Genomic DNA, 20,253 nt, shown 5'->3' with positions numbered 1-20,253 from the left:
AGAAATTGGGAACAGTGAATATTTACATTATGTGTGTGAATTTGAAATAATTAAATAATACATTTATACTAAACACGAAGCTTAAGTTAAGAATATATTTGTGTTTGGTTTTGCTTCATGATGTTCACATATATTCATAAAATAATGGTTATCTAAAATGAATAACTTGGCTCACAAGTTTGGCACAAAGAAGAAACAGTATGTATCTTCTCTGACACAAATTGACAAAAGAAAAAGAATTTTTATTAAAAAATAAAAATGAAAAATTGGCTAAATATCAAATCTAGGAAGATAAAAGTTAAGTTATCCAATGTAACAATATTTAAAAGTATTCCAAGTTTTAACTCATAGGTGCAAATTACTTAATTTTTACCAAAATTTTAACAACTTTTTTAACATCTCAAATGATAATACAACATACAGATAATATATTTTAACAAGTTGTTTCTTCCTTAACTGAATTGTGTATAGTGCTATGTACATTGTATGAGCACAAACTATGGTAATTAAATTATGACACAATAATGAATTTCCTGAGCACTGGGATGTGTACCTGAAACCTGAGCATTGGTGAAGCTGATGCAAGAAAAAGGCTAGTTCAACATCAACTTAAGTAACACAGAAAGAAGTGAGACATGGTCTCAAAGAACCAAAAGAAAAGAAAAAAAAGAAAAGAAAAGAAAAGAAAAGAAAAGAAAAGAAAAGAAAGTGAAATTAGTAAACATTGTCTCTATTTGCTATAGCTTGGTGAGTTGTGCTTCTCCAAATATTGCATGATATATATTCCTGGCCATTTCTCAGGCAGGTAAACCTGACTATGCATCACATACTAAATGATATAGGCATAGCTCTTGTTTGTTTCATATATGTACTCATAGCCATATATTTTAGCACCCTGGGGTAATATTACTCAAAAGATTTAAGTTAGTTAAAAGTAAATGAGACAGATACAGAAAAACTTTTCTGGATGTTTACTCTGGCAAATGTTTATATATCTGATTTTTTGTATTTTTCTTTCTACTTTTGTCATCAATTGAAAATATTCCAAACGAAAAACTCTAAAATTTGACTTTCTCAAGTATTTGGTTCATACCAATGTAAAAATTCTAAAATGTGCCATGTTAGATAGATATCACATTTTTAAATGCTGCCAAATCTATATGAGTCTCTCTATTCCTATGAACGTACATGGACTTTCAATTATCTCTTTCCCTGGGAAGATATCCTCCTACTTTTCCTTCCTAACTCAAAGCCCATAGTCCTTGCAGTGTGCCAAGGACTCCAGTGAAGCTCTATTAAAAATTCTGAAGCAGAATTCATTCTTACAACATAGGTCATGCAATTAAGAGAGCAAAGATCATACTAATGAGAAAATAGAAAGGATGAAGATCTATTGATGGTCCCAGTGTCTTGAGTCTGAAATGTCAAGTTCAGGCATTCAAGGAACATTTTCACGTTCTATGATGACTTTTCTGATGTATACTACTCCCATGGATCAAATGGTAGGCATTTACAGAAGTACAACCCTTATTCTCCTCACAGGTGTTTGGAATCTTCCTTGTACACACCTAGTAGAAATGTAAATGATGAAGTATCACATGAATTGCCCATCTGGACCAAAAACATGATCTATAATCTCAAATGACTATTTGAATGAAATGTGTCTACTCCCAAGAAACTCTCTGTCTGGATAGATTTTATCAACTAACAATCCTAATTTTTCTGTTTTCCTCAAAATCAAATATGTTCTCTTAAGGAATATGAATTATTTTTTACTTTATAAGAAATATGTTTTTTTATGAACTCAATTAAAAAACACTCATTGTTTGTCAGGGCTAGTCCATTATATTCTTTCTTTGGATATAATGAAATATACATAAAATTATTATGTATACTTAACAATAACAAATAAACAATGAATCCAGAACTTTTCCTATAAAACAAACAGGGGTACATAACTCAGGAGTAGAGCTTTTATCATACTGCGTGCATTTCCAATGGTGGGGAGTGAGAGACTACACATAAATTCTAACACATTCTACAATACCTCCTTATGCTGCATATGCTCCTTGATATTTCAAAACTCAAAACTGTTTTCCAAAGCTGTTTTCAATTTCTTGCCCACATAGTAATGTCCAGAGGTATCAAAGTACACAAAAGCACAGAGAATGTTTAGTTTTGACTTTTTTTGGTTTTTTTGTTGTTGTTGTTGTTGTTCTGTTTTGTTTTGTTTTTGTTTGGTTGGTTTTTTTGTTGTTGTTTTGTTGTTGTTTTGTTTTGTTTTGTTTTGTTTTGTTTTGTTTTGTTTTCCGAGACAGGGTTTCTCTGTGTAGCCCTGGCTGTCCTGGAGCTCACTTTGTAGACCAGGCTGGCCTCGAACTCAGAAATCCGCCTGCCTCTGCTTCCCAAGTGCTGGGATTAAAGGCGTGCGCCAGCACTGCCCGGCTAGTTTTGACTTTTAAGGAGATATAACACCATCTCTTCATCCTCTGCTAGAGACAGGCCTGTATCCAAAGGTTCCAACATCTCCTGCTTGGCCTTCTTTCCATGATGACTTCTTGGTCTTACATCATTGCCTTCGGTGTTGTTTCTCTTCCTCATTTATTTCCTGCTTCTTCTTGCTGTCACTCGTCTTACGTTTTGCATCTTCACTCTCTGATTCTTCAGAACTTCTGTGCTTATCTGAATCTGGAAGTGTGCTTGAATCAAATCCACCATTGTCTTCATCACTCCAGTCCAGAAAGGCTTTGTTTTCATCCTGGGCCTTTGCTTGTCTTCTGTTGGCTTCTCTCTCTTTTAGGCATCTCGACGCTTTGCCTTAATTTTCTTCCTATATTCTTCTTTGTCAAATTTGTCTTCTTACTGAAGCCTTTCCTTTGCTTTGTCTAGGTTGATACCACCAGTGTCATCTTCTTTCTCTGCATCTTTTGTGGCACATTTCTGAATCTGTGGCCACTGCCGAACCAACTCCCCTTCATCAGTAAATGTTATTTTCTTGTTCACTTTAAAACTTCTCTTCATTACTGTTTTTTGCTTCTATGACTTTGGTTAATTTTTTCTTGACACTGAATTTGAAAGGTTCTTTTTTCAACAGGGCTCCATTCTCTTTAAGATGCAACTCAAGCACATCACAATGCCTCATTGTAAGAAAGTCAGCACCAGGCCCATCTTCCTCATCATCACCTCTGTCTAAGAACTGCATGGGAACTTCCTTGACCTTCTTTGCCTCCTCAGTACTGAGAACAGATTCAGTGTGAGGCTCTCTTGCTTTTCCCAGATGATCTTCCATTACTTCATCCTCCATGTCTTCATCCCGTTCTTCTTCACTATCACCACTAGTCAGTCTGTGTTCAGTCTCTTCGAATCTTTTCCCACTTTTGTGAAGGATGGGCATTTTTTTTTTCACTGAAATAAGCTTGAAATTCTTCTGCTTCATAGTTGGGAAGGGAGTGAGCCCTGGGCTGAACTGCTTCCATGACTTGGTTCTTTACCAGTTCTTTTGTGGGCTGTTTCTCCATTTCCTGAAGAAATCTTATCCATGGGGCCACAGCAAGACCAAGATATAGTGCATATTCAGAAATAGATAACATACTCACATTAAATACTTCTTTATCCTTCATAAGATATACTGATATACTATGTAGGAGACAAAACTCCTTTGCGGTCTTTCTTTTAAATCTTGATCTTGAGTTAAAAAATGATTCTATTTTTTTCTGAACATCAATAAGTTTTTCTAGATTGATTTTGAGCTCATCCACAGGGACTTTCTTCTGGAGAAGCTGCTGTGCCAACCCGTGTTCTTCTGAAGGTTGTAAAATTAATAAAGCTTCTCCAAACCTTTTGTACCTGGCAGTTCTACCAGCTCTGCGAATATATTTGTTGGCATCCTCTGGACAATCAGACTGAAGGAATCAATTTACATCTGGAAAATCCAGCCCCCTGGCTGCAATATCAGTAGCAAAAAGTACTGCGGCCCTCTTTCAAACAAATTCACTGTAGACTTCCATTCTTCTTATCTGCTGTTGCCAGCCATGGAGAGCAAGAATAGAGAACCCTGGATGCAGCCAGCAGAACACCCTGTACAGACACTGAACCTCTTTGCAACTGGAGAAAACCACAATTCTCTTCTTCTTTAGGTGGCTTCTCAAAAAGAAAAACAGCTCACTTATTTTTTGGTGCAGCTCACAAATTATATAGTTCCAATGCAGCAGGGGTGCTGTGTTTTGCTTTCTCATGAATCTAGACATATGCAGTGTCTTTCACACTCAAGTGTGAAAGGTCCTTTACGGATTTGGTCTGAGAACAGTAAAGCGTGGCATTTCTTGGAAAGATTTTCAATAATAGCATTCATTGTATTAGCAAAGTCCATATCCATGATTCTATCTGCTTCACCAAGAACTAACATGTGAAGATTGGTGGCATGAAAATATATTGTTTCGTCCATGTGTTGAAGAAGTTGACCAGGTGTGCAAATGAGTATGTTTATGTTGATGATCCTCTCAGCTTCATGTTTCAGATCCTTTCCACCAATCATGAGACCAGCTGAAATACTTTGCGTAGAACCTCAAGTGCCTGATAGAAAAATCTGAGAATCTTGCAATTTCATTTGCATTTGCAAGAAGATATTCTTGTAGTTTTGCATGAGGTGGCTGATTCCCTCCTGCTCAACCTGCCATTCCAGCTTCTTCAAGAGCATGATTTTTTGAAGTGAATTTGGATATATGGAGTCACATATGTCCTACTTAAAAGGTAAAGGTGTCAGTGCATGTTGCTTTCATCCAGGAAGAAAGAAATAATTGCACTAAGATAGGAAAGCACAGGGTTCCAAGAGAACCCCATGTAGGTCTATGGATGTGTTACATGCAATGTACAAATTATAAGGTGTTATATGTGGAGGCTACAAGGACAACACAACAAATTCATTCACATGTAGCTATGATAAACATATACCTAATTATGTATTATGTTGCCAAGAACCACCCTAGATTTTAGCTGCTAAAACTACAGATCTCAGCCCCATGTGGGATTGTGTAACCAAATGCAAGGGTTGGAAAAAATTGTCAGCTACAAAAGGATTCTGAACATTTGGTGACTAAATATTCACTCATGATTAAATTGATAAAGAATAGATGTGTTTGTGGCAGCACTTGCTCATGGTACGTCATAGCAACACACTTCAGTAAACACAACATGTACACTACACCACACTGAAAAACACTGCTTGAAAGACTTACGCTCAGATCTAACACTGTTTTATGTCAAATTTTCCAATGTTTTTACTGCCCATACAAAGTTTTCTGCACTTGTGGAAACATAATGCTTCATTGTAGAAAATAGGAACTTGTAATATGTTCCTATGTTCCTTTGTCCTTCATCAGCATAAATTAGTGCATTTTTGCACTGTATTTATATTGGTATATTGATTTCCAACAATTTCTGAAATGGCCCTAAGCATATTTCTACTATGCTGTTCTGCGTATTTGTGTGAAGCAGCAATCAAAATAGTGACTGAGAAAATGTCAAAGATCATCTATGTCCTATAGTATCAATTATCTGGCCAGGATTTAATTCTTTATGGTTTAATATTAATGTTTGGTTTATATATACCATTTCATTTACTCATACTACAGATTACTTTAAAAATTGCTCTAGAGAAAAGAGATCACAAGGATAAAAAACCCAGAACTAATGGGTAAATAAAAGGTTGTCCAACTTTTTTCTTCTGGGAAATTGAAGTACATCATTTATTAAGGTACTACCTGGAGAAATTAAGGTGATACTAGAAATGAGATTATGATAGTTTAAAAGGTTATTTAAAAGACCCTATATTGTGTTACCTTTGTCTTTACTGGGTCTGGAGAGATAGCTCAGTGATTAGAAGTTAACCTCCCAGAGAACCCAGTTTATAACAACCTGTTAACTCCATAGGTTCAGAGGATTCAACACCCTCTTCTGGCCTTCATGGGCATCTGCACACATATGCATTTCAATCCCAAGACACATACACACACACACACACACACACACACACACATGGCAGGGGGGTGTTAGGGAGAGAGAGAAAAACAGAGAGAGAGAGGGAAAGAGAGAGAGAGAGAGAAAGAGAGAGGTGCTCATAGTTAAAAATAAAATGAATCTTTTTTAAAATTGTAATTTTGGTTTCTTTGAAGCAAAGATGTGGTGGCAGTGGACAAATTCTATCTGGACCTAAGTTTTACATATAGTACACTTGGATGTTACAAGTGTAGTAGTCAATCGAATTTCCCTTTCTCACTACTGACTTCAAATAATCACTAAAGGCAGATATTTAGTAACTGAGCAGGCTGAATTTAGTGAGTTTGACCAATGACTATTAAACACTCATATAGAAAGGGATTCAATAGTAAAATAAATTATTCTCGGTTGGAACCAGAAATCAAAGCTTACACAACTCTTTTGGGTCTTAATGTCCCTAAATTTGAAATAAGTTTCCTTTAAATAAATATAGGATGTTTTTGATGGGCAGTTAGTGTGCCCTATTATAGAAAAATGGCAAGGAAATGCTGATTGGAAACTGATTTAGGCTGTTGGAGCTGGAGATCCTCCCACAGCAGGCACTCAATGTTGTCTTCAATTTAAAATGGGAAGAAATGTCGCAAAATTTTTTTTCACAGACTTGCAAGAATAGAATACATGAACCATATTTGCATCTTAAATATTTCTACATCAAAAACATTTTAAAGTCAATCGTTTGTAAATTATGCTTTCTAGAGGAAATGAGCTTTAAATGAAAACTATCATATTTTCAATACCTGTTCTGTCTCCCACTCTTTTACAACTGTGATTGCATAAAAATATTTTAAGATAATTCTAAAATAAGGTTAATTAGTTATAAAAATATTAGGGGAAGTAGTGAAAGCCCACCAATTATATGACTCACTATAAATAATCAAATGTGTTAATTATTTTAGCTTGTGGATTAGAATACTGTTTTTCAATAGTGAATTTTTGAAAATACACTACTTAAAACCTGTTCCTTAAATAACGCCATACTATTATCTTAGGAATAGCTAGTTACCAAAATTACAAGGTTTTTACTGTTATGTAGGTTGTACAAAGTATCAAATAATTGACCAATTAAGTTTTCAAACATCGATCTAATTAAAGAGCATAATCCAAAGCATTTATTTGGAGTGGAAAGGCTTATGGCTCATGTAGCCCTTGAAACACAGCTCTGTTGCAATGACACAGAACGCATAACCATAATTATATGCAAATCACGCTGATGCACTATCTTCCTTTTCAGGGGAAATGCTGATATGACTGTGCAATGTTTAGCATATTTACATCTAGAACTTCCCTACGAGTCACCAACTTAGAAGAAAAGCATCAACATAGTTAAGGTTCCCTGAAAGTGTTACACTCCAGGATGCTAAATACTGAAAATAACCCCCAGAAAGGTCATGGTTATTTTAGTCTAAAGACAACATAACAATTTATATTATATCATAAGGAATGAATTAATTAAAATCTAAAACTCCCTGATACAGAGCCACTCTTGTGCATTTAAAAATAGAATTTTTAAATGACTAATACAGTTTGCCTGGCTTTTGTAGAACTTTAATCTTTAATAATGAGTATCTCTTTATTACTTAAATTCATAATCTTACGATTATACATGATCCAAATAATCATTTCTCAAAAGAGTTTCCCCCACATGTTCCAACTGCAAGGAATGAACACTTGTGTATAATGAGAGGAGCTTTATGTGAATAATAAAAGACTAATATAAGTCACATTTCTATTTATGAAAAGTCAAACTATCGAAACAAAATATTGAAAATATGTTTATTTAAACATCCTGTTTGTTTTTAAGCCCCAGACATTAAGACTTCAATTCTAGACTTACACTTGTGGAATTTTTTTGTTATTTATTTTAAGGAACAGCTCATATCTTTAAAGCCCTGGAATGGTGTAAATCATTACAGTGGTTTCACATTTTCATGGGATCAAGGAAACAACAGTAAGCCCATAAAACAGATACTACTAATTATGCAGAGGAGAAGTCATAAAGTCACTAGGAGACGCATGTTTTATATTCATGAACACATCATTAAAAGTTTAAGACATGCTATCAAATTCTACATTTTAATACTATACCCAACAGCATTAAACTCTCCCAACAAGAAAATCAGATTGCTTAATGATCCTTCCTTGTCACACTGGTTTTATATGTCTGCACTTGAAGCACATGTGGAATTTGTATTGCTGAGCACTTTTATAAACCACTGGCCAATTAAAAAAATCATTATCCTTTATATCTAGATTCTTTTTCAGGAAGGTCTGAATCATCATCCAAAATACATCTGTAGATTAAATATACTGGAGTCATAGCCCTTGATTTCATATTGTGTATGTGAGATTTTTATAAACAATAGTTTGTCATTTATATTCAGCACGATTAAAAAAATAAACTTTGGGAAGCATAAAAATAGCTTCCACATAAATCAATTCGTAAGACTAATTTTAACGGGAATATTCAAACTGAGAAGTAAGACGAGCTTATATGCAGTATATTATAGATGAAGATACAAGAAGTGTATCCTGCAGAAAGACAGGAATCACACATAATGTTGATATCACTGACAGCAACTTAAAATATGCCCAAACACCATCACAAGCATTTGCTAGTTCAGGCACACATTAAAATCTTAGTCTTTCTTTCCTTGCTACACGAGGACTGCAGATGCTCTGATATCTTAATTTGTGTAACCATTCCAAATGTTTCCATTTGTACAAACTAAATTCTTTACATTCTGTGAGGTAAGCACATCTTGTAGCCGGCTCTAGAATGTATACCATTTGGGTATTTTAACAGGAATTTTACATACAGATAAGCTTTCGGCTTAATCTCAAAGTGAAGGTGAGAGGTAGACATAGAAGCTTCAGAGAGGGGACCAAAAATGTTGCAGATGGAAGAACAGAGCTTAGTGAGTTGTTATGAATAAGGAATAAACCATGGGGAAAGTAAAGTCTTTGAAACTGCTTCATGTCTCTTGGAGAGATTTATGCACCAGGCCCGAGACTGAACCAAAGGAACCAACAGCTTCAAGAAATTTAGTGAGGGGTTATTATTGGAAGCTGGAGAAGAGGGATTGCTGTGGCAATGGATGACCACGGGAAGACAGGAAGCCTGGAGCTGCTCTCTCACATCCTGGCTTGGCAGGTTTAGTTTTGCTGTAATTTCAGCTTCATACAATAATGTTTATTTGTTTGTTTTTACATTTTTATGCATTTCTGTGAACTTCAAATAATGAGAGCGTATGGATAAAATAATGAAAAAAAACCTTCAAGCTTTGATTATTATTTTTTTAACATGAAGTTAGGGAGGAAACCCTTGCTTTAAAGTTCAAAAGCCAGCATCACATTATCAAAATCCACACTAGCGTGCTACATAGCACATCAGCATAAATTAACAAGCATTGTGAGGAAGCATTGTTAAATACACTAGCAGGTCTCCCAAAGTATACTTTTACTACATTAAAGCATGGGGAGAAAAAAAGGTAGTTAAAATGATGGGTGCATAGGTAGATCAAGATAATCACTGCACTGATTTATTAGCTTATAAAGCTATATTCAGTCCATACACTCATACACTCGCTGTGTCCTATTCAAAGGATTTGACATGTACTTTCTTAATCCTTTTAGCCATTTACAAGGAATGCATCTTTCTGTCCTCGTTTTGTACTTCTGAGACTGAGTTAATACCCATTGTTGTCCCAGAACTTACAACTGTAGGAACTTTGGTTACAAAGCAAGTAGTTATGAAAGGTTTCCATGGGGTGGGAGCGTGGTGGGTAACGGAGGGTGGGGTGGAACATTTGTGCAATAGTTCAGTCTCTACCACTATGGGCAGGAGGAGTAATGTAATCAAAATTTTATGTAATATTGACTATTTCACAAATCAGGTAATATTTGTGCACGTTACATATGTTTCCCATTGTCTGAAGATACCCTTGCAATAAATGCATTAATTTTATTAGCACCTAAAATCTTATATATTCAATGCTATCTGATCCTCTGCTTGTGATCAAATAACAATCTATGTGTGGTAGCCAGAGACAATGACTTGAGGTAAATCCATTTAACCCTTCAACATGAAGAAATGCAGATTTAGTCCCCAAGGTTAACTGGTGCATAAAATACTATTATTGAGCCTGTGTGGACAAGCCTAGAACCCCTCCAACCCTTTAGAAATCCATTTTTTTTCAGTGTTAGGCTGGTTTTGATGTCAGCATTACACGGGAAAATACAACAACTTGGAAGAAAGTGCAGTCACTCATTAGCATCCCTAACTAATAACGTCTATAATTGCTCAGTTACCAAAGTTAGACCTCAATGCGTCCTCTCTGCCAAAGGCAGCTGCTCCACAAAATGAACACTGATTTGATTTTTCTGCAGAGTACGTGTTCGCTTGCCGTTCCCATGATGAATAAATAATGCTACGATGTGGATCTTGCCCTTCCCTGAAAGGGGCTGTGTCTGTTTATTCTCAGGCATTCACCGTCCTAAAGGGATCAGACACCAGAGGCCTGTGAATGAGAAGGCCTTTTCAGGCTTACAAAGCCTCAGTTCCCGAATCCACCTTAACCAGCTTGCAGCAAAGAGCTTTTGGCACCAAGTCATCCTTCAGGGAGAGACTGATAATGATCACTAAAGACATCGTAGGAGCTGCTGCTTCACTCACTTCAAAGGCCTTCTCTCCTAATCAGCATTAAATCGTCATTTTGCCAGGCATATCAGGACAGCTGTCCACAATCTATTTATTTGAAAACAGATTACAGCCAGGTTTCTCTGCCAAAGCATAAACCTCGGAAGGCTGCGTGCGCTTTCGTGTGTTTTAAGTTGGAACTTATATTTCTAATTTAATGGTTCACTTTATCACGACTCTCTCACCCGATGGATTTCATCTACCCATAAAAGCTCATAATTTTATCCATTACCCAGATAAGTTCGGCAGCAAGACAACATGGGCAAAAATGAAACCTTTTGACGTAAAGTCAAATAATTCAGCCTAAAGATCATGAAGGTTCAATGCCCTAGATTTTGTGTGATGTATATAGACCATAGGTCGGTATCTTCGTAAGCTTGTCTTATTGTTGACAATTTCATTCATTTATATAGTGAACTCTAGCCATTCTCCCCCTGCCCGCTGTCTCCCTCCACACCCCCTCACTCCCCTACTGGAAAAACCAAACAAGTCCTCTTCTACTTTCACGACTTGTTTTGTGTATGTGACCCACTGAGTTTAATTAAAGTTTCATGCTTTAGAGGGGCGGCGGTTATTCACTGGAACAAAGTAACTTATCAGTGGCTACAACATGAAAGAATTTGAAAACCCCCTCCCAATAACCATTAACTGTAAACAGTCATTCAGGGAGGGGGGGGCGCTTCATGAACTCTGCCCCCATGCATGATGAACTGATGTTCAGTTCTAAGCCTTCCTTTTCTTCCTTCTTTAAATTTAATACCACATATGCCACAACTTTTCCCCTTTTTTGATCCCATGAAATTGGTGCACTTTGTCTTTCCAATCCCTTGGAGGTCCCAGTAAGACCAGGAAAATTCAAAGGATTTTGGTCAACCAATTAGAGAAAAAAATGATAATTTTTATAAAGGGTACTGGTATGAAGCTGTAAATCTCACTCCTCAGTCAATTGCTTTAGTTTAACAGCAAAGAACATTATGCTATGATGATATCCAAGGCTAATTAATGGTCATCACTTTAAAATTATATATACATAATCGGTACCCTTAATTAGATACAATATGCACTAGCAAATACAATTGACTAATACAATGTCCTTTCTTGATAAAGTTTGGTTCAAACAATATTTTTAGCTAGATGGCATGGTGCCAGCTTGTTATTCCAACATTCAGAAGCTAAACCAGGAGGACCGTGGGTTCAAGGACAAACTGAAGTAAACAGTGAGACTATCTCAAAACAATAACAAAAGTCATTACCATGTAAGTGATTTTGTAATTAGATGATTTTCATGTTGTATACTATTTTGTTAGATCATGAAGTATATATTTATTGAAGATTTATTATGACTTATTACTGCTTTGTGTGGATTGCTCAAGGCAATGCACAGAGTAATTTATGTTGCTATAGCAATAGCAATTAATGAATATTTCTTTTGATCTCACTGTAACTGCAAGTACAGATTAGTCTAAGGCTGGCCACAAATTCCGGGTGATTCTCCTGCCTCAGCTCCCCAAGTGCTGATGTTCAAGCATAAGCCACCACAACCAGCTCACTAGTATTAAAAGCAATAATAATAAGATAAAATAAAGCACTCTTACATTTATTGTCAAGAAAAGAGAAGGAAAAACTATGTGCAGTAATCCCTCTTTCCTAACGTACAGCAGAAGTTACCATTTTGTAACCCTAAAGAATCTTAGATTGAAAAGCTTCTCTGTGGTAGGTTAAATTTTTTCTACTCAAATTTATGAAGGCATTATCAGAGTCATCCCATTGGAGGGCTTCACTTAAACCCTCTCCTTTCCCATTATCCATAGGAATTCATAAATAAAAAGCTGAAGATGAAGAAATGAAAACTCACAGAAGAAACTCAAGAAGGCCGAGGAGTGCCTCCTTTCTTTGCCCACAGTAAGCAACGTTCTGATTGCAAGGCCAAGGAGGCGCTACCGGTTCTCTCTCCAAGAGCAAAGAGAATCTAGACCCAGTTTCTCACCCAACTACACCTTAAACATGGAGATATGCAGACATGGCAATTACAAATCATGTCCTGCTACCATAGTACCCTCCAAAGCAGAGGAAACCCCTGCCTCTGTCCATACCTCAAGTGCTGACACCATTCTTTAGTAGTTGTTTTAGGGAAAACCCACAATACATTCTGGCTGGACATGGCTACACATGCCTGTAATCCCGGCACTTTTGAGGCAAGGCAAGAGGATTTCTCTGAGTTAGTGGCCAGCCTAGACTTTGTAATGAGACTTTTATTCTTTTTTCTTTTTTTTTTTTTTAAGAAAGAAGGAATTACAAAGAGATCCACTTTGGCACAGCTCAATGAGCAGATGAATGAACATCTCTGACATTGTTCAGATGATCTGGAAAAAAAATCTCTTCTGTGGTTTTCAATATCCTTTCTATTTGCCAAAGTCTACAAATTTCTTGACAAAATTCCTAATCCTTCCTACTTGATTTCAGGGCCCTCAAACAGCAACAAAATGACCATAAATCATATAATAGGGGGAAAATGTAAACTAGCATCACAAGGACTGCCTGAACTCCAGCCCTGGCCTGGTCCTGATGATTCATAATGTGTAGCACTGAGCTCCTATTGGTATTGCCATAAGTACCTGGATGTGTTGTGAAAATGAAGCAGGAAACATGGAGGAATTGTTCAACATATTACTGAGTAAACAATGAGTCTTCCGTTAACCTGATATGTTACACTCACCACCTCATCACAAGCAGCATTCTGGTCTGTGAGGTCATGGCACAAATGCCGGAGTATCAGCGTTGCTACTAAGTGCATGGCAATGTGACTGTGCCAACCCTGCCAGTTACAGCATACCGTAAAAGGACTGTTCTCGCTGCTTCTCTGAACAAAACCGATTCCAAAATAACAGATGACCATTTACAGCCACAATTGGGAAAGAGGAGGAATTTACTTTTGAGGTTGATTTATATGATGGTTAGGAGGCTGCCTTAAGAATTCCTAAAGAGACACCCAGCTCCCAAGCAAAGCCATGAAATCCTTTGGTTGCTACATTCCACAAGCCATCGCCCATGTGTTTATTTGACCTCGAGGCCTAACCAATTTGTCCTCTCCTGAGGTTTTACAGCTAATACTCTTAAATTCAAGAACCCATATCACAAGTAGGTTTTTTTTTTTTCTGATCAGAGCTAGATATTTGGATTTTCCTCACTGAGGAAATCCACCTAAGCATTTCATGACTTGATATTTTTCAGGGCTGAGCAACAATCTAGTTTTAAATATGAACAAACATTTAGTCTTTATCTTTTCTCCAGGTTATTCTTTTATTAGCATTCATGCTTTTTGGTTTTAGAAATAAAGTTCAGTTCTTTAATTTGTTTGTGTAACCAAAGTTAGGCAAGATTGAAATCAGGCTGTGTTTTGAAAGACTGGGAGACTGGATTCCTGAATCCTGAGTGAGGAGAATGAGGAACAGCAGAAGAGCTCACAAAGGATTGAGTAAAACTCCTGGAGCTCAAAATCTTCATGTATGCTACTAAGGCATGGAAATAAGTGACAAATAAAAAGGAGTACTGATAAAGATTATGCATAACTGCTTAAGTTATCGAGGTAGTGCAATCAAAGTAGACTAACAACATATAGAAGACGTGCAAGGGCGGTTTCATTAAGATAAGATTATTTTCAATGGCTGAACTTCCTCCAGGAAGATTGCTTCCAGTTTTTGAGACAGGGCAAGCTAAGAAGCTGGCAGATCAAGGATTACCACTCTGACTGCCCAGCCTGCTCTTTATTCTCATGGGCATTGCTGCATTGATCGCTCCCTGCCATTGAGCTGCTCTGTGTCCACCTTTGCTGAAATCCTGCCTTCTCAAGACAGGACTCCCTCCATCAGAGTTCATCTTTAGGGTCTATCTCTTACAAGCTGCTGAGAAATGCCTGAGAACATTTTGACAATCCCACTCACTGTAAATGGTACAAGCTAACAAGGTAGCCAAGACACCTAGCTGAGATCTTCAAGTCTGTAATTTCAGAAAGGCTCCAAGGATTAAGTGGGAACCCTTCATAACGAATAATTATGCATTAATAATAGTCACCTTGCTTAGTACCTCATGTTTATCTAGTTTTTTCAGTTGATGATACATATATAGGTACTAGATAGATATTCTCTCTCTCATATATATATATATATATATACATATATATATATATATATACACACACACACATATAATTTTGAACATTTTAAAATTTATTTTAATTTGAATGTATACGAATGTTATGCATACATGTATGTATGTATGTATGACATATTCATGCCTGGTGTCTGTGGAGGTCAGAAGATAGCAACAAATGCCCTAGAACTAGAGTTCGAATAGTTGTGAGCCTTCATGTGGATGCTGAGAACTAAAGCCAGGTCTTCTTCAAGAGCAACAGGTGCTCTAAACTACCAGTCATCTCTCCAGACAACTGCTGGAGATATTTGAAGATTTGTTTTTAAAAAGTACTTTTGTCCATATGTGAGGAAATGTAATTAAAACTGAATTAAATATTATATTAACAAAGTTATTTCATTCAGAATGAACAACTTGAGCATTACTAAGCATTCTCACCAAATCCTCAATTCCATGAAACATCCATATAATTAAGACAAAATGGCATTCCAGCTTGAAATATGTGAATAATTGGCTCAATTCCTCCAAGTTATTTTGTAAATATAGTCACCATCAGAATGATAAAATTATGTATTTTACGAGATCCCTCCAAAGGCTGAGGCATCCGGGTCAGAAAATTGAAAACAAAGCCAAATGTTTACTCAAAATCAAACCCAGAACTTCTTTTGAAATCCATGAAAGACCAATCATTCTCAATGTCTTTTTGCTCCTTGGAATGAGATGGAAGTCAAACTGGAAATACTGAAACACTTTAGGAAAAGCAGTAAAACCAAGCAAGCTTTCTTGCAAGACTTCCAGATGAAAGAGTTTTGAACCAGCATTTAATCATGTGAATCCTGCTTCAAGCCAAGCCGAACCTCAAAGGTTTACCTGCTCTCATTATTTAGAATACACAATGAGCTAGAAATGTATTGCACCCATTGGGAACACTGGGGATGAGATGGTTTTGTATGGAAACTGAATGTTTACATTAAGCCCTGGGTTGACCATCTGGCAATAGAATCCCCTCACTTCTTGAGCTATTTGGAGATAGTTTTTGTTTTCAACTTCTGCACTCCCACAACCCAAGTCTTTTTGTACTAGCACAGGACTTGATGTCTAAATAAATATACAAACAAATTTCCTAGCTGGTTTTAATTTTCTGTCATAGGAGATCATTTATTTTAAAATATCTTGAAAGAGAATGTTGTTTACAATGTGTTAAGCATGATTAATAAAATTGAATAGTATTAAGTATAAATTGATTACATATCATAAGTTTGGTGAATCACAATTTAATTACAGCCATGATTCAATTAAGTATTAGAACTGGAGAGAAGGCTTGGGCAATAAGAACGCTTGCTGTTTCTGCAGAGGTCCCAAGGTCAGTTCTTTTTTTATGACTATCTGTAACTCCAGCTCTAGGGAGATTCTAAAACTCTCTTCTGGCCTCTGAAGGCACCATTCCTGAAAATTATATAAATATACATAAAATATAAATAACTAAATCTTAGAAAGGGGGAAAATAATAATAATGAAGGAGGAAGAGGAGGAGAAGAAGAAGCAAAAGGAGAAGGAGGAGAAGGAGAAGGAGAGAATTGAGAATTTTAGGATTGATTATGTTTGGCTACCACAGTAGCACATTGACCTCTATAACTTGTATTTTCCACCGTGCCAGAAGACGTAGATAATAATCCAAGCACTGAACAAATCAAGGTTCCTTTGTGAGTTTGTTTACCTCGAAGAATACCAGGATCAACTTTGCTGAAACCTTGGCTTAAGAACCACTGCAGATTAGACACTAAGCAAATTGGCACTGCCCAGAGGTGGCCCTTGTGGGATTTGGCCCACTTCCAGAGCTGGTTTTATTTCTTCTTCCTTTTGAAAAGTGACAGTGCCTCTTCCCCAGGACAGGATATCCAAGCACACTGTATACACACTCTGGAAAGTCATGCTTACAACTGTCACATGAAAGAATTTGCAAAGTAACATTTCCACGCTGTTTTGGCTCCCTCCATATCCTGACAATAACCAGACTATATGTTTCACTTGTCCTGAAGCCATATATAAATAATAGAATGATATAAAGAATAAAACAAAGTGCTTTCCAAAAACCTGGCCTGTAAATCACACAGTACAGCAGAGCTTGCTTCCAAAATATCCAAACTCCTTCTGGGTGCCAATATGATCTGCAGTAAAAAGTACCACAGGAGACTCACTAAATCACCTTTGATAAGGTCCGATTAATCTTCTACAAGAAAGGGCTGAGGGATTATCTCAGTGGTGGGACATGGGCCTATACCCTGGGTTCAATATACAGGATGCCTGCTTAAAAAAATAAACATAAAAAATAAACTTATTAAAAATAATTACACAAGAAGGAAAACCTTGATGTATTCAGAATATTACTTGAGGTAGTACCAAAGAAGTTTTATGTCACATCACAGAGGATCTTTACAACAATACAGGAAGAGGGAGTGAGTGAGTTGGTGAGCATGGGGAGAAGGGAGGGGATAGGGAATTTTCAGGGGGAAACTAGGAAAGGGGATAGCATTTGAAATGTAAATAAAGAAAATAACTAATAATAATAAAAAAATACAGAAAGCAGACTTCTTTATGGAGAACCTAGCCATTGTTACACTGAGCCCCCGTTAGCAACACAGCCTGGTAGAATCTGAAGGTAAGTAAGATATTTCAGGTTTTTATACCTTTTATATAAGACCAATTTGTGGAAATATAAGAGCAGAAAGTATGTGGCTTAATTTCTACAATATTAATGCAGCTAAGTTATGCTCAGATCAATATATTACCCAACATCTGCAGGATAGAAGACACCTTAAGGATGTCACAAGTCACAGTCTCCTCATCTCTCAAGATGTTTATAGCTTAACAGCCAAATATTGTAAATTTGGGAAGCTTTAACAAGTAAAGTCGTACAACACAACTCACATGAATTTTTTTCTTTAATGTTAATTCTGTGGCATTTGTCTTGGGTGATACAGATCAAGAATCACCATTCCTTTTCATTGCTATGCAGTAGTCAGTCATATAAATGTATTACAGAGTATCCATTCTACTGTTGAGAAATATCGATCACTGACTCTTACACCACTGTAAAATGCTTTGGTTTTAGTATAATTGCACATATATTTGGTGTGCACTTCTGTGCATATCAATAACATGTAAACCTTGAAGTAGAGTTTCTGAGTCCCTTAGCTAAGTTGCCAATAGAGAAAACATTCCCTCAAAGTATAAAATGCTTAAATTGAGGAGGAAGGGAAAGTTAGAAAGGAAATCTGTGATGCCATACAGATGGGAACTGTTGACAGCTTGCACATGATGATCTTTCAAGAGATTACCTGAATAAAGATATTTTGTCATGCACATTGTCATAATTATCACACTCTGCTTTGAACATGGCTCTAACAGGTCTCTTAGCTTACTGTCAAGATAGATGAAAATGCTCCTATTGATGGAGCATTCTGAACTTGGCAAAATGCACAGATCATGTCTGTCCTCTAGAGACTAATTATAAAACCAGAAGCCAGAACTTTAAGTAATTTGATGGTTCCTCTGGCTTTTAAAAATATGGCTTCTACATATCCAACTAGTCAACGTTCTGTGGTGCTTAGTGCATACATAGAACATTTTCTACTTATTTCAATGTGTGTGTGTGTGTGTGTGTGTGTGTGTGTGTGTGTGTGTATTGAAAGTTTCTAGTAATGTGGAGCTGACTGTTCTGAATCTCTGTCATTGCTGTCCTCTCCCATAAACGAGGATAGACCATGCATGTCTAATGTACCTCTCCCTCCTGAAAACCTATTTTTGCATCCTATTACTCTCAATGCAAAGCTGCCCGTGACAGTATGTACTTGGACCTAGAATGGGCTTGAAGTGAAAAATCAAGTACAATAGAGGATGGGGATTGCCTGTGTTGCTTCTTGACTATATATAACTGGGTATCACACAATCTTGTTCTGCTTCATTCACTCAGGAGACTGGGACAATTATATTCACCAATAAAAAATCTTGGTTAATGGAAGAATTATCTTTGGGAGTCAGAGAGGAAGCTGCAAGAAAATTTGAAAAGGTATGCGTGGGAGAGAAAAAGAGAATGATTTCCAATTTTACTCAAGTAGCACCAGGACAGAGGGATGATGAAATAATATGGAAAACTAACATGTGAAATACAATGTGCATATTAAACTGTTTCACAAACATACAGAGGCACCTATGTTCACATACACACACACACACACACAAATGCAGTCTTCTTCCAAGTATAATTACATCCTAATGTCCTCTTTTCTATAAGATATTTAAGACCCAGCTTTCTTTATAGTTTGATTCCCATATGAAAAATGTTAATCAATACATGTGAGCTTGCTTTTGTAAACTATGCTGTATAATCACTACACATATGTTGTAGAGTCTCAAGTAAATTAAGTTGGTTCCCTCATCTGCAAAATGGGTGTAATAATTGTACCTCTTGCATATGGTTGTTTCAAGAGATAAATGAGTTACTCTTTTTCTATAGTACTTAGATCAGTGCCTACCATAGAAATGATACAAATGTTTGATAAAAATAAATATCTTTTGGTGTATTCTTACTTTTCATATTTCAATTTTTTTTTAGAATGTTGCCTTGGGGAAACAACTGTCCAAGATTGATATCTCCCAACCAAAAAGCAAAATGGAAGAAAAGAAGAAGTAAGGAAGAAGGGAGGGAGGGAGGGAAGGAAGGGAAGGAGGGAGGGAGGGAAGGAAGGGAAGGAAGGGAAAGAGGGAGGGAGGGAGGGAGGGAGGGAGGGAAGGAAGGAAGGAAGGAAGGAAGGAAGGAAGGAAGGAAGGAAGGAAGGAAGGAAGGAAGGAAGGATAAATTAAGGAAAAATAGTTTTATTGATTAGCTCCACTGTTGCTAAGTTTCACAATGCACTGCACTGTATGTTTGTCACATAAACTATTCTAGGCCAATGAGATGAATCAGTAGACAACGACAGTTGCCAAACCTGACAACCTGACTCTATTCCTAGAACCCACATAGCAGATGGTAGAAGGAAAGAACTGATGACCACTAACTGACCACAGACCTCCACATGCATAGCCCACACACACAATAAGTAAATGTAATGCAAAAGTGTGGCTGACTTCTGTTACTTAGTAAATTAATGCAGCATAGAGCTGCTCTCCAAATATTTATGTTTATACTCACCCATAGACAGATGCTCACCTGTAGACAGATGCTCACCCATAGACAGATGCTCACCTGTAGACAGATGCTCACCCATAGACAGATGCTCACCTGTAGACAGATGCTCACCTGTAGACAGATGCTCACCCGTAGACAGATGCTCACCTGTAGACAGATGCTCACC

General features: G+C 36.8%; 1 pseudogene; it reads right to left on the bottom strand.

Moving 5' to 3' along the window:
- Window positions 1–2,445: 2,445 nt before the first annotated feature.
- On the bottom strand, window positions 2,446–10,702 carry LOC110300829 (annotated as a pseudogene).
- Window positions 10,703–20,253: the final 9,551 nt, after the last annotated feature.

Source organism: Mus caroli, chromosome 8 (genome assembly GCF_900094665.2).
Source record: "Mus caroli chromosome 8, CAROLI_EIJ_v1.1, whole genome shotgun sequence".
Classification (NCBI taxonomy): Eukaryota; Metazoa; Chordata; class Mammalia; order Rodentia; family Muridae; genus Mus; species Mus caroli.
This window is presented reverse-complemented; position numbering and strand designations above follow the sequence as displayed.